This window comes from Bos indicus x Bos taurus, chromosome 1 (assembly GCF_003369695.1).
Source record: "Bos indicus x Bos taurus breed Angus x Brahman F1 hybrid chromosome 1, Bos_hybrid_MaternalHap_v2.0, whole genome shotgun sequence".
NCBI lineage: Eukaryota > Metazoa > Chordata > Mammalia > Artiodactyla > Bovidae > Bos > Bos indicus x Bos taurus.
In genome coordinates, this window is record NC_040076.1 from 62,681,101 (window position 1) to 62,697,144 (window position 16,044).

A 16,044-nucleotide genomic window follows, 5' to 3' on the forward strand; every position below is an offset into this window, starting at 1 on the left:
CCATACTTCCTTGGAAATTCATTTTATAGAAAATTTTAAAATTGATTTAAACTTTTATTCAATGTGGTTGATGATTATGTATATATATATACGTCCATAGCCACTTGGATAACCAACGAACAGTGAGTAACCAGTTTTAAAATATTTTTTAAAGGTAGCTTTGGCTATTGGAAAATACTTTCTTATATAAGCCAAAATCTTCATGCAATTTCAAACTCTTGGTTCTAGTTATTTTTCTTATGCCATACAGAATAAATATAATCCCATTGCTATATAATTGTTCTTCAAATATAGAAAATAGTCACATTCATTCTTAATCATTCTTCCCCTTCCAGGAAAAAATCTCCTGAATTCTTTAGCCTTCTTGAGATGGATTCTGAGATGGATTAGAATCACTTAGTTATATTGAACACTCTGATATGACACTACTGCACAGTGTGTGTGTTAGTCGTTCAGTCATGTCTGACTCTTTGTAACCCCATGGACTAAAGCCCACCAGATTTCTCTGTCCATGGAATTCTCTAGGCAAGAATACTGAAGTGGGTTACCATTTCCTTCTTCAAGGGATCTTCCTGACCCAGCGATTGAACCTGGATATCCTGCATTGCAAGCAGATTCTCTACCAGCTGAGCCACAAATGTTATGTGAATACTGCACAATAGGCCCTATAATTTTATGACTATACACTGATGATTACATTAACAATTTTGGCAACAGCATCACTGATTTTTTCACACAGACATAAAATCATATGTGCTTGTGCCCATCCATATTTTCTGTACCTAATATTTTAAGATTTTGTTTTGAGAATTGCATTTACATTTTAATGATACAATTGGTATTTGGTTTCAATTCTATAACATTATCTTAATTATATTTACATATACTTTATAAATTTGTTTTGAAATATTTTATATTTACAAGGGTACTTTTTTGAAATGGTCTTATTTTTTATTCTCTTTAATTTTGGGGGCATTTCAGGTTTTTATTTTTGTTCACATGGTTAGCTTGGCATATGGGTACCTTTCAAAATGACTAATGTTCCTTATTTGGCACTCAACTATTTAACTGTTACTTTTAATTGTTTTCATTTGACCCCTATTACTATGGAATAATCAATAGGCTTTTTCTGCTTTCCTTTTCTCTCATTTTCCTCTTATACTTTTTTAGTTACATTACATCTGCATTGACAGAACATTTGCTGTTTGTATAATTTCCTCTCTTGTCACCACTTTGCTTCTAAAGAAAAAAAAAGAGGGGGTAATACTCTAAAATTTTGCATGGTAAACATACATACAATGATAGGATAAAACTGAAACCAAAATCGAGTCATGTTACAGTATTATAATGGTCAAGATCAGTGTTTTTGCCTGCCTTCTCAGATCATTTGATCTCTACAGAACTTGTTAACTGGTACATTCCTCAGGAAGGGCTTTTGAGAACAGTATCTTCTGCTTCTTGCAGGTTAAGTTTTGTTTATCATTTCCTTATGGTTTTGCTGGATATAAAATCCTTTGCTCACAATTTCTTTCCTAGACTTTATGAAAAATGGTACTCTGCTGTTGTTCTGGTTTCTATATCATTGCTAATACAGAGCCAATATTGATTTGTCCCCTTAGTATATGACTTGGTCTTTTTGTCTAGAGTCCTGAGGTTTGATTTTGCTTTGTTTCCTTCAATATTATTTCCTAACAATCATATAATGATATGTTTTGGAGTCATTGTTCCTGGCCCAATTTTTCCAGAGATAGTGGCCCCTTCTAACAAATTGATTTAGGTGTTTTGTCTCTAGAAATTCTCTTAAAAAATAGTTTTTAAAATGATTCTATTCCATTGTTATTGTTTGCAATTTTTCAGGACTCCAATTACATGTGCCCAGGTCTTAATTTTCCTATTTTATTTATGAATCACTTTTGCTCTAATTCTTTTATGCTACTTTTAAATTTTGGTTTAGCAACTTTTTATGCCATATCTCAATATTCCCAACTTAGTCTAATCCCTTTGGGGTACCTTATACTCTGTCTTGATTTTTAATTAATCTTTGTCTTTTCCTTCTATTTCATTCCTGATTATGATCCTATTTCACAGCTTGATGATTTTTTTCAGTTTCCTGAGTTTTAAAATCTCTGACTTAAGTTGTTGTTACATATCCACAGATATTTGTTTAATAACATTTAATTTAGGTTGGAGTGCTATCATTTCCTTCTGCTCCATCTGCTTGTTTTGACATTTTTCATGAGTTCAAATTTTTATTGTTATTTTCTGTTTTCTTTCTAGCTTTGTGTATACGTGGAGACCACCTGTTTAGCTTGAGATGTCTTATCTTTCTGGGACTAGTAAGTAGTTGCATGCAGATATGGCTGCATGTAAGTTTCAGATAGCTTAGATGCCTTACTAAGTATTGTTGTTGATTTCATTCTTTTCTCTTGATACAGTGATATATGGTCTTCAGGAAGGGATAGTTGTGCTTTCTGATTATATGATTCTGTTTGTTTGCTACTTTTATAAACCCTTGGCTTTTTTTTTTTTTTTTTTTAAGCTTGGCTAGATATACAATCCAGAGAAGGCAATGGCAACCCACTCCAGTACTCTTGCCTGGAAAATCCCATGGATGGAGGAGCCTGGTAGGCTTCAGTCTATGGGGTTGCTGAGTCGGACATGACTGAGTGACTTCACTTTCACTTTTCACTTTCATGCATTGGAGAAGGAAATGGCAACCGACTCCAGTGTTCTTGCCTGGAGAATCCCAGGGACGGCGGATCCTGGTAGGCTGCCGTCTATGGGGTCGCACAGAGTCAGACACGACTGACATGACTTAGCAGCAGATATACAATCCATGATACACACTTACCCTCCAAGACTTTCTTAATAATACTCTTTAATATTTACCTCTTGTTTTCTGTTTCATTGTTACTACCAAGTCTAAAAATAATTCACTTCGAGTCCCGCACACAAAATTGTTTTAAATTCTTTAATAACTGGTCTCTGAGGTACTGGTAACAAACCTGACCTCAATATTTCCTTATTAAGTACCGGGGTCTTTATAGGAGTAATTTTATCTGTGTTCCAACACTCTTGGTCCCCTTGTTCTTCTCCCTTTTTCTATCTCTATCTCTCCTCACAAGCAGGGGTTCAGGAGGTATCAGTTCAGTTCAGTCACTCAGTCATATCTGACTCTTTGTGACCCCATGGACTGCAGCACGCCAGGCCTCCTGTCCATCACCAACTCCCGGAGTTTACTCAAACTCATGTCCACTGAGTTGGTGATGCCATCCAGCCATCTCATCCTCTGTCATCCCCTTCTCCTCCCACCTTCAATCTTTCCCAGCATCAGGGTCTTTTCAAATGAGTCAGTTCTTCACATGAGGTGGCCAAAGTACTGGAGTTTCAGCTTCAGTGTCAGCCCTTCCGTTGAATATTTAGGACTGATCTCCTTTAGGATGGACTGGTTGGATCTCTTTGCTGTACAAGGGACTCTCAAGAGTCTTCTCCAGCACCACAGTTCAAAAGTATCAATTCTTCAGCACTCAGCTTTCTTTATAGTCCAACTCTCACATCCATATACGACTACTGGAAAAACCATAGCCTTGATTATATGGACCTTTGTTGGCAAAGTAATGTCTCTGCTTTTTAATATGCTGTATAGGTTGGTCATAACTTTTCTTTCAAGAAGCAAGCATCTTTTAATTTCATGGCTGCAGTCACTATCTGCAGTGATTTTGGAGCCCCCCAAAATAAAATCTCTCACTGTTTGCACTGTTTTCCCATCTGTTTGCAATGAAGTGATTTGATTGGGTGCCATGATCTTACTTTTCTGAATGTTGAGCTTTAAGCCAACTTTTTCACTCTCCTCTTTCACTTTCATCAAGAGGCTCTTTAGTTCTTTACTTTCTGCCATAAGGGTGATGTCATCTGCATATCTGAGGTTATTGATATTTTTCCCGGCAATCTTGATTCTAGCTTGTGCTTCATCCAGTCCTGAATTTCTTATGATGTACTCTGCATATAAGTTAAATAAGCAGGGTGACAATATACAGCCTTGATGTACTCCTTTTCCTGTTTGGAACCAGTGTGTTGTTCATGGCCACATGGAAGAGTTCTAACTGTTGCTTCTTGACCTGCATACAGATTTCTCAAGAGGCAGGTCAGGTGGTCTGGTATTCCCATCTCTTGAAGAATTTTCCACAGTTTGTTGTGATCCACACAGTCAAAGGCTTTGGTGTAGACAATAAAGAAGAAGTAGATGTTTTTCCAGAACTCTCTTGCTTTTTTGATGATCCAACAGATGTTGGCAATTTGATTTCTGGTTCCTCTGCCTTTTCTAAATCCAGCTTGAACATCTGGAAGTTCACAGTTCACATGCTGTTGAAGCCTGGCTTGGAGAATTTTGAGCGTCACTTTGCTAGCATGCACTATGCTAAGTCACTTCAGTCGTGTCCGACTCTGTGCGACCCCATAGACGGCAGCCCACCAGGCTCCCCCATCCCTGGGATTCTCCAGGCAAGAACACTGGAGTGGGTTGCCATTTCCTTCTCCAATGCATGAAAGTGAAAAGTGAAAGTGAAGTCGCTCAGTCATGTCCGACCGTCAGCGACCCCATCGACTGCAGCCTTCCAGGCTCCTCCATCCATGGGATTTTCCAGGCAAGAGTACTGGAGTGGGTTGCCATTGCCTTCTCCGCTAGTATGTGAGATGAGTGCAATTGTGCGGTAGTTTGGGCATTCTTTGGCTTTGCCTTTCTTTGGAATTGGAATGAAAATTGACCTTTTCCATTCCTGTGGCCACTGCTGAGTTTTCCAAGTTTGCTGGAGGTATATATGTGTGCAATTTGAGTGTTTATTGCCTTATGTATCCATGACTTAAAGATTGTGGTGTTCTCCATGCCCTATTTATGCTGCAGGAATGAGTCAGGGATGGTTTTATTTCTTCTTCTTTTTGATCTCTATGAATGATTTGGAAGATGTACTGAAATCTTAACTTATACTGTTGTTATCATGCTGTGAAATAACAAAACTCAACAATTGCTTTTAAATTGGTTCTGCTTAGCTCTCATTGGAAGCAGAAGAGCCAGAATCTTAGAGATATAGTAGGTCACAAAGATATATGAGAAGACTGACATATGGAAATCTGGGTGACATTAACATGAAAATTCAAGAATACGCCTCTTACCAATCTCTATTTTCAATAATTTTAAATACAATTGAGCCCTGATTAATATGCATTAGGGATAAAATACTGTGATTTTAGAATTTGTCTATTGAATTCCTCTCAAAAAGCAAACTAAAAAAGTTGTGTATGGTGAATTATAGTTTTAAATCATTCATGCCCCTCCTATCCTAGTATACATGCCATCACAGTTACTCCTCTGTGGTCAGCAGAATATAATTAGGTACTTCTTTTGAGTTCAGCCAACTGACTGACTCTGGCAAAATATTTTAGTAAATGTGACATAAGCAAAAACTTGAAACATTTTAACTTATCTGGGTTTGCCTTCTTGAACTCTTATTTTTAGTCCCAAGAAAATTATGCCTCAAATAGCTGCCTCTCCATGGAGATTGACAGCCACATTGTGGAAACTTGGTTTTAATATGAAACTTGGAGGCAAACCCAGTCTAGATCAATGGAGTTAAAGATGACCCACAGTTGTCTGGAAAAGGAAATACGCTTATTATTGTAAGCCACTGAGATTTAGGGTGGTTGATTACACAGCATCATTTATACAATTGCTACCAGGGAGGGCTATGATAAATGGTTTGAGAAGTGGTCATCAGGTAACAAGCATATTGTTATAGGAGGAAAGAAAAATTGTAAAAAAAAAGTTAGAAAAAGTGGAAAAAATATTAAGCTATGTATGGAGCAGCTAAATATTTGGTAAAACTGTCACTCATTATAATAGGGAGAATAGAAAATATATCTAATGAACTTGTCATGTTGATTGAGGAGAGTTTGAGTTAGACTGCTGAAATCCCAAGGTGGCTGCCACAGGCTGCATATGATGAAGTTCTATAAGACAGGAAAGAACTGGCCAGGGTAAAAATAGAGTTGAGAGGGAATATGAAGAATCCAGAAAAGCTAAGACTGCAAAATTGGAAAGTTAAACTGCTTTTCACCATATTAAATATATGGTTATTAAGATATAGCCTCAGGGAAGAGAATAATTCTCTGGTACTTCCAATAAAATGTAGCCTCAGAGTATGATAAAATTAAATATGTGGCTATAATATCCATTTTTAAACCTCTGAAAGAATTAAATGAGCATCTAGTAGATCTTTTCAGTTGGAAAAAAAAAAATGAAGAGTACCTCCTGGAAAGCTTAAGAGTGTGGTCCCAGAGATATCTTACACACCCATTTCAATGAAATTATCATTGCAGTGAAATGATTGTGGTTGTGGCCATTATAATGTGAAACTGACTAAAATCAAATACAGAGAAATTTTGCAGTTTTTGAGACAGTTGTATTGGCAACATCTAATTTGACCAAAAGAGACGAAGTGTACAAGACATAAAAACAATGTTAAGCCTTAGAAGGTAGGTTCAAAAACTCCTCTGTCTGTCCCATCCATACTCAGTCATTTCTGACTCTTTTGCTACCCCATGGGCTGTAGCCCACCAGGCCCTTCTGTCCATGGAATTTTCTCCACAAGAATACTGGAGTATTCTTCCTCCAGAGGATCTTCCTGACCCAGGAATCAAACCTGCATCTCCTTTGTCTCCTGCATTGCAGATAGGATTCTTTCCCTCTGAACCATAAACCACCTCTACTCTGAAGAAAAGCATATTCTCCCACATGTCTTCAGAAGTGGTCAAGGAATTTTTTTAAAAAATAAAAGGCCTCCTGAATGACAGAAAAGGAGCAATGGAGAATAGGTGAGGGAATCATTCCTAGAGAGCAGACGTGGGGCCTAGTCAAAGAGCATCTCCTGCTCCTAGAACGGGTGGATTTGGCATCATTTGTCCAGAAGGAGTAAGAAATTTCTATGGACCATAGACTGGCATGTGCTTACCTTTATGACTTTTTTTCTGAAGGGGAATGTTTCAGATGCTTTTTCCCATCCTTGTTATATGACTGTACTTTGTATTCTGCTGAAATTTCAATTAGTTTATGAATCACAAAGAACTATATCTGGACCTAATGTGGATCTTCTGATCCTAGACTTTGAGCTGCTTCTATGACTTCTAGTGAAAAAATTTTGGGGGGGAGGGGTTTGCCTAGGAATGAGTATATTTTATAGTAATTATGACCAACAAGGGTTTGATCCGTGTGTTAGGAAGATCCCCTGGAGGATGGAATCCCAACCCACTCCAGGATTCTTGCCTGAAGAATCCCATGGACAGAGGAACCTGGTGGGCTACATTCCATAGAGTCACAAAGAGTCAGACACAACTGAAGTGACTTAGCATATATGCATGATGAACGAATAAGCTGTGAATGATTAAATCATTCTCAAATCTTTACTCCCCTTCATTAATAATATACATCCACAGTCCTGTCATCATGGAAGGACTGAACTCACCAACTGTAGGTTTGGACTTGTTCAAAAGAGTTGCTTTAACCATAAGATGTTAGTGGATATGTCATGACCAGAAGCTTTAAATGGTCTTCAAAGCTGAGCTTACATTCTTGTGTTCCTACCTTCACATGTGAGGAATATGCCTTTGGTAGCTTCAGGGTCCAAAAGGAATGACAGGTGCATAGAGATAATCTAAGCCCAAACTTTAATTTGGATTTAGACACAGTCAAATCATACAAACCTAACCAAGACCAGCTGAACCTCAGATCCATAAGCACAAAACAAATACATATTTTTTATGCAACTAAGTTCTGAAGGTTTCTTGTTTTTTTAATACAATGCACTCTTTCACACTTAACAAAATACTTCAAAGAATCTTTGGCTATTAAGGAATGTTTATTGCATTGTCTCAAAGAAGCATAAATGAAGAAAAGGTTTAATTTCTTGGTATAAAAAAGTGATATATATTTGCAACAAGACCAGGGGCCCAAGTCAATGTGAAGGGACATAACAAAAGAAAGTTATCCGGAGATGAAATAACGTCTGAATCTGTTACAAGTCTGTACTGTTTTTCTGGTAAAACACATAATCAAGAGCTCAAATAAGTGATATCATGGTGAGTTTACTGAATGAAGTGCACAATTATTTCTTCTTCTGATTAAAATAATACTCAAATTTCAAAACTATTCCTCAGTCACTTCTTGTGGGAGATTCTCCCGCATAGCACCTTCAGTACTTTGTAGAAGGAAGGATCCTGGAGTTAGCACATTCCAGTTTTGAAATTCAAAAGGAAAAAAAAAAGCAAAACAAAAACTGGCTTTAAATACCCATCAGGGTACTTCTGACTACACTGACAGGTCCTTATGGGAGATGACCCTCATAATAGTTAGAAAGCTTATGCTGTTTTTCAAAGTGGAGTTAGAAGAGAATAGTTTTTCCTTTCTTCTTGCTAAGTTGAGATTCTGTCTGGATCTGTTTAAAATCATGTTCCTAATTTTTTGAAAGACATCTCCCACAGAGGTCTTTAGTTGGAAATAATGAAGTAAACACAAGGTACAAAGCACTGAGTGGAAGCAAATAAGAACCTGATCGCATTTAAGTACTTACTCCCGTCATCCTTAGTGGGTGGTGTGTATGAAGTTTGAAACAGATTTCAAATCTCTCTTTTTTGCTCATGCCAATTCATAGTTAATTTCTGTCATTTTCACTGAAATTTTTCTAGTTAATATGTTTAGGCTTCAATTAAAAAAAAAAAACTTCTTTGGCACTATGATAGGAAAAAAAAAAAAAAAACAGTTTACTTATCAGAAGTGGGAAAAAAATCCTCAGACTTTTTCACACTTAGGACCTAAGAATAATATAGTTTAGTTCTGAATTCTGATTTGATAAAGAGAAAAAAATTATAAATCAAGAGTTTATACTCATTTAAACCATTTTGAACATATAAAGTTAAATACTTACATTCTTAAACAAATCAGGAAATACAGCAAATATAAATTCTTAATATCAATTTGTTAGAAGAATCTAACCAAAAACTGAATCAAACAAAGAACGTGGGAATGAAGACACTCTACTATGAAAGGATTGGGAATAAAAACTGAATACCATGGATTGTGGAGTTACTGAGTTATGACAAAATAAATGTGTGAGTTATGTTCAAAGAAAAGAAACAAAATGATAAAATACTGGGATAAAACATACACCATTTGAAAATAACAATATAACTGCAATGGATTCGACCAAAATTCTAGTATTACAATAGAAGTCAAAGGTCAGGTGTGGGGAGGAAGTGGCAGTAACAACAAATTTCCTCATCATCTAAATAAAAATTTTAATATATAATGTTTCAGTTTTAAGATTATAAGGCATGAAATATATATATTTGTATATTATTTAAACTATAAACATACTCATCATGTAACAAGAAAAAATACCACATGAATTTTAAGTTGACAGGAGTGGAGCGGAAGGTAGGAAACATAGATCGTATGGCAAAACATAGACAAAATACAGTAAGGTATATAAGAATAAACTGGACAATCCAAGTGTCAATTGAGGTAAAACATAACAACCTGAAGTAAATCCTACTATAAAAGTCTATACTGTTTGTATAAACCAAAAACAAAGAAAAAGCAATAGATCATATGCAACAAATGCATGTAAAATATAAAAGAATCAAAATAGTCAAAGGATGACAAAGATAAAGCAGGCAACTGTTAATACAAGCAAAGCTGATATCTTCATAGTCATAGCAAACGATTTTGATTCAAGGAATTAGTGTATAAATGTGACAAAGAAGGGCATTTCAACAGTAAAGAATACAATTGATGGGTAGAATATTGCTGTCATCATTATTTAAACCATAAATTAACATAACATTAAAACAAAGCTAAGACTGCAGGAGATACAAGGAGAAACCAAAGATAGAGAATAGTAATAGGACATTTTAAGTCAATATAATATTGACTAATATAACACATATAAAATCACTGATAAATAAGAGTATAATATCTTCAATGGACATTTACAAAAGTTTACTATATATTAATCTAAATATACTACCACAAATTCAAATCTAAAATGCTTGAATGATACACATAACATTTTCAGACATATTACAATATGGTAAATATATATCTGAGATGCTGGACTGGATGAAGCACAAGCTGGAATCAAGATTGCAGGGAGAAATATCAATAACCTCAGATATGCAGATGACACCACCTTTATGGCAGAAAGTGAAGAAGAACTAAAGAGCTTCTTGATAAAAGTGAAAGAGGAGAGTGAAAAAGTTGGCTTAAAGCTCAACATTCATAAAAGTAAGATCATGGCACCTGGTCCCATCACCTCATGGCAAATAAATGGGGAAACATTGCAAACAGTGGCAGACTTTATTTTGGGGGGCTCCAAAATCACAGCAGATGGTGACTGCAGCCATGAAATTAAAAGACACTTGCTCCTTGAAAGAAAAGTTATGACCAACCTAGACACTATATTAAAAAGCAGAGACATTACTTTGCCAACAAAGGTCTGTCTAGTCAAGGCTATGGTTTTTCCATTAGTCATGTATGGATGTGAGAGTTGGATCATAAAAGAATCTGAGCACGAAAAATTGATGCTTTTGAACTGTGGTGTTGGAGAAGACTCCTGAGAGTCCCTTGGACAGCAAGGAAATCAAACAAGTCAGTCCTAAGGGAAAACAGTCCTGAATATTCATTGGAAGGACTGATGCTGAAGCTGAAGTTCCAATCCTTGGCCACCTGATGTGAAGAACGACTCATTAGAAAAGACCCTGATGCTGGGAAAGATTGAAGGCAGGAGGAGAAGGGGACAACAGAAGATGAGATTGTTGGATGGCATCACCAACTTGATGGACATGAGTTTGAACAAGCTCGGGGAGTTGGTGATGGACAGGGAGGCCTGGTGTGCTCCAGTCCATGGGGTCACAAAGAGTCAGACACGACAGAGCAACTGAACTGAACTGAAAACAACAGCCACAAAAAAAAAAAAAGAATTACCCACTCTAAAAGATGAAATTTTAAACTCCCAGTTCAGAGAGGAAATCAAGAATAATATAATGGAACATTTAGAAAACAGCAGTAGAAAAATACTGTACATTAAAAGCCCCAGATTGAAACTCCATTTGTGTCCATAAAGTGATTTGTATCTTTACATATGACATCAATAAAAAAGAAAAGAAATTAAGTAATAAATGCAAGAAGGTAAAAGTCACAAGCCAGGAATTCAAAAAGTAATCATGATATGTTGCTGCTGCTGCTGCTGCTAAGTCACTTCAGTCGTGTCTGACTCTGTGCAACCCCATAGATGGCAGCCCACCAGGCTCCCCTGTCCCTGTCCTTCTCTAGGCAAGAACACTGGAGTGGGTTGCCATTTCCTTCTCCAATGTGTGAAAGTGAAAAGTGAAAGTGAAGTCCCTCAGTCGTGTCCGACTCTAGCGACCCCATGGACTGCAGCCCACCAGGCTCCTCCATCCATGGGATTTTCCAAGCAAGAGTGCTGGAGTGGGGTGCCATTGCCTTCTCTGCATGATATGTTGGACACTGACAAATTAAATATATCACAGCAGAATAGGCAGACAATAAAAAGAGGAAAAGACAATTCAAGGGTCAGTTTATTTAAAGAAAAACAAATAAAGATAAATAATAGTTATCATAATTTAAAACAAATAACACACCACCAGGCAGTTGTAAAACTGATGGTTCATATATAACAAACACACTTAGAGAAACCTCTTCCAAGACAAAAAGGAAGTTTTCAAATTGATTTCATAAAGCCCATATGTCACTAACATTTCAAACCTAACAAAAACACACATAAAATAAAAAATAAAACTAAATATTGCTTAAGAATATGTATGAAGAACTGTGAAATTAAATGTTAACACAGAAAACTATGCAATATATGAAAATAACAATGAACTGTAACCATATATTCTTTGAAGAGCAAGAATGCTTAAAAATAATGAAATGCTTTTATTTCAGTCCAATAATGAGTTAAAAATTTTAAAACATAAGATCATTTCACTCGCTTATGTAAAGATATTTAACAAAATTAAACATGTATTCCTGATGAAAACACTTAATAATACCAAACTGTTAATTGTTGTTGTTTAGTCACTAAGTCATGTCTGACTCTTTTGTGAACCCATAGACTATAGAAGCCTGCCAGGCTTCTCTGTCCATGGGATTCTCCAGGCAAGAATACCAGAGAGGACCTTCCTGACCCAGGGATTGAACCCACATCTCCTGCATTGCAGGCAGATTCTTTACTGCTGAGCTATCAGGAAGTCCAAATAGATAATTGTCATTTTAAATGTGACCAAATTGGCAGGAAGCCATGATTAGGCTGAACTGTAAAAAAAACTAGAAAGATTTCCTTTAAAATTAGGAAAACTATATGGATACCTACACTCAATACTGCTGCTGCTGCTGCTAAGTCGCATCAGTCGTGTCTGACTCTGCGCAACCCCATAGACGGCAGCCCACCAGGCTCCTCTGTCCCTGGGATTCTCCAGGCAAGAATACTGGAGTGGGTTGCCATTTCCTTCTCCAATGCAGAAAAGTGAAAAGTGAAAGTGAAGTCACTCAGTCGTGTCCAACTCTTCATGACCCCATGGACTGCAGCCTACCAGGCTCCTCTGTCCGTGGGATGTTCCAGGCAAGAGTACTGGAGTGGGCTGCCATTGCCTTCTCCCTTAATACTGCTACTTAGCAATACTTTGTAAGTACTAGTCTATATATAGATGCTGGAGAATGAAATATATAAAAAGTACAGAATAGAAAATTTTCTGTCTTGTTATTAGTATTAATATGATTTTACAACCAGGAAAATAAAGAGAAGTAACTGAAAAAGCCTATAGAAAAACATGAGTTTTACAAGGTGACAATCACAAAATTAATGTACAAATACTAATGGCTTTTTTGTTACAAATATAAGAAAAGATTACATTAACTTATAGCAACAAAAATATGCTAGGAATAAACTTGCATGGCATTTGTAATGATAATGTAGAAAAAAAACAAAGGACATAAAGGAATATAGATAAATGTAAAAATATACTTTATTTGTGGAGGGAAAAAGCATTAGAAAAGTCAGATACTAGAGAATTATCCATCTTTCTGAAATTTTGTCTAGAAATTCAATGCACTCTTAATCAAAAGAGTAACAGTAGGCTTTCTTGGAAATAAAATAAAGTTGACACTAAATTTAGTTTAAATGTAAATACATGGAAAGATAATCAGAATTTTTTTTCTAAAATAGAAAAATGAGAGCAGGCTATCTTTAAATTTAGTAAAAATGGAAAATAAATCAATACTAGCAAAATCTTTTTCTTTCTTGTTGGGCTAGACAAATCAATGGAATATATTACAATCCCCAGATAAAAAATTTTAAAATATGGAAATTTAGCATATATTAAGGTACATTACAAATAAGTGGGAGGAAATTATATATTATTAACTTCTTCCTTGGTACTCCTGGCCAGCATTGCTACTAGCAGAGTAGGGTTCAGACGTATTCTTGGTTCAATACTTACACTAAAATAAATCTGAAACATAGTAAAGGTTTAAAATTTTAAATATAAAAATAGGATAAAATTTATAAAGTAAAACATAGGAGACAATGCTTTTTATTATAGTATGGGGAAAGATACTGAACATGTCTTCATGAAGATTAGAGATGTCTGTAGGAAAGAAATAAGTAATGTAAATAAATGGGGAAATTATTTGCAACTCTATGACAAAGGCAAACTTTTTTTAATATAGGAAAAGATTTTAAATGTCAAGAAAAAAGTGAAGAATCAACAATAAAAATGTGCATCGAGCACAAAGAGGTAATTTATATAGAAATGTACACATATGAAAAGATGCTCTGCCTCATTCATATTTAAATAAACAATTTTAGACAATCATTGTTTTATTAGATTGAAATGATTAAAAAATTATAATAGTGTTGGCAAAAGCTTGGGCAAGAAATACTCTCCTATACTATCAGGGAGAGTGTTAATTAGCACAGTCTTTTTGGAAGGATATTTAATAAAGTCTATCAAAAACTTGAAGGCACATATCTTAGCTCAGCATGTCCTCTTTCAAGAACAAAGTTTTCTGACAGATACACCAGCAGAAGTGCCCTAGAAAACTAATACCAGAATGTTCATTATTGCACTGTTTATAAGAGTGAAAAGGTGGTTAAGAAAAGACTCCTCAATGTTTATCAAGAAATAACTGGCTAAATATAGGTGGTGACAGTGGTAAAGAACCTGCCTGCCAACGCAGGAGACATAAGAGATGCAGGTTCAATCCCTGGGTCAGGAAGATCCCTGAAGAAGGGAATGGCAACCCCTCCAGTATCCTTGCTTGGAGAAGCTGATGGACAGAGGAGCCTGGCAGGCTGTAGTCCATAGGGTCACAGAATTGCACACAACTGAAGCAACTTAGTTTAGCATGTACATATGCACACACTGTTCAAGGAGGTCAGCAAGAGGGCCTGGCCACAGGTTAACCTGCGAGCTGGACCTGATTAAGCAGAGCCTCTTGACCCCCTGCTCTCTCATTCGAAACTACATTTTGCCTACATTCCCATAGCCAGAGTTCTTTTCAAGGATGCAGTCTTATGAGAGCAAGGTGTTGGTGAGAGCATCTGGATAGATACAAGACTGAAGTCAGTTCAAGCCTTTATATAAACTTCTAAAATTCTGATCTGCAGGTGCAGAGATCTACTCCTGGTTTGGCCACCCAAGACACGCTTGGTAACAGCAAGTTTCCTTGGCTATTAAACATGACATCTACCAATGTAAGAGGTCTCCCTGGTGGCTCAGTGGGAAAGAATCCACCTGCAATGCAGGAGAAGTGGGTTCAATCCTTGGGTCAGGAAGATCCCCTGGAGAAGGAAATGACAACCCACTCCAGTATTCTTTCTGGAAAATTTCACAGACAGAGGAGCCTGTTGGGTTACAGTCCATGGTGTTGCAAAGAATTGGTATGACTTAGTGACTAAATAACAATAACAAACCAATCTAGCACGGGCTGCCATTTTCTTTGGCCTTTCTCTGTTTTTCTTGTGCAAAAGCCAGTTTCTGATTTTTGCTAGAGAATTTAATAGTTCAAACCTACAAATGGTGAGCCAGCCAGGTGACTGAGAAACTAGTCTTGGGAAAGAGGCACTCTCAGTGGAAATCCTGAGCTAGCCATGGGCTTTTGAATGGAGAAGAGTGGGCTGTATGTTAGATGCTTGTGGACTAAAAAGTGTGAACAAGGATTCCTCTAAAACACTTGCTGGTTTGATGTGTTTGTTGACAGCTGTACAATGGCACTGTGTCAAAGTGGAGGAAAAAAGGGCTGCCATGGTGGGCTGGCCTTTCCTATGAGTAAGCCACCAATCCCTAACTGCAGACTGAAGCTCGAGTTAGAAAAGGTTAGAAGAACTGAGATTATAGAAGGATATGTGGGTGTCTTCTGCTCTTTTTGCTTCCGATCAGGCAGAAAAGTAGGAGAGCAAAATAATACATTGAAGACCTTAGCCTGCCATTTTGAAAGTTCGGTTCAGTTCAATCTCTCAGTTGTGTCTGACTCTTTGTGACCCCATGAACCACAGCACGCCAAGCCTCCCTGTCCATCACCAACTCCCGGAGTTTACTCAAACTCATGTCCATTGAGTCAGTGATGCCATCCAGTCATCTCACCCTCTGTTGTCCCCCTCTCCTCCCACCTTCAATCTTTCCCAGCATCAGGGTCTTTTCAAATGAATCAGTTCTTCACATCAGGTGGCCAAAATATTGGAGTTTCAGCTTCAGCATTAGTTTTTCCGATGAATATTTAGGACTGACTTCATTTAGGATGGACTGGTTGGATCTCCTTGCAGTCCAAGGAACTCTCAAGAGTCTTCACCAACACCACAGTTCAAAAGTATCAATTCTTCAGCACTCAGTTTTATTTATAGTCCAACTCTCACATCCATAAATGACTACTGGAAAAACCATAGCTTTGTCTAGGCAGACCTTTGTTGGCAAAGTAAT